Genomic DNA, 402 nt, shown 5'->3' on the forward strand with positions numbered 1-402 from the left:
GACCGCCTGTGCTGACATCCTTCCCTCCGTTTCCCCCCCCCGCCCCTGCCCCGCGGCGCTCGCCGCTCAGGCTCCTTCCCCTTCGGCCCCCGGCCCTTTTCGCTCATGTGCCGGGCTGGCGGCTCCGCGTACTGGGGGCCGGGGCCGGGGTGCCGCGCGAGGGCCCATTGCCCGGGCCGTGTGCCGCTCCTCCCCGGCGTCGGGGGAGAGGGTGGCCAGGAGGGGGAGAAGCAAGCCCCCCACACGTCGGAGTCCAAAAACGATGGCTCAGACGAGAGCCGGTGTATATGTGTGTGTGCATGGGATACACAAGGCGCGCAGCGGGCACCTTCACCGCGTCAAAGGGTGTGGCACGCGTCTGGCGCATCTTGTGGCCGACATGGAAAGGCCCCAGTGGCCCGG

This window comes from Fonticula alba (genome assembly GCF_000388065.1).
Source record: "Fonticula alba strain ATCC 38817 unplaced genomic scaffold supercont2.8, whole genome shotgun sequence".
In the NCBI taxonomy this organism is placed as follows: domain Eukaryota; order Rotosphaerida; family Fonticulaceae; genus Fonticula; species Fonticula alba.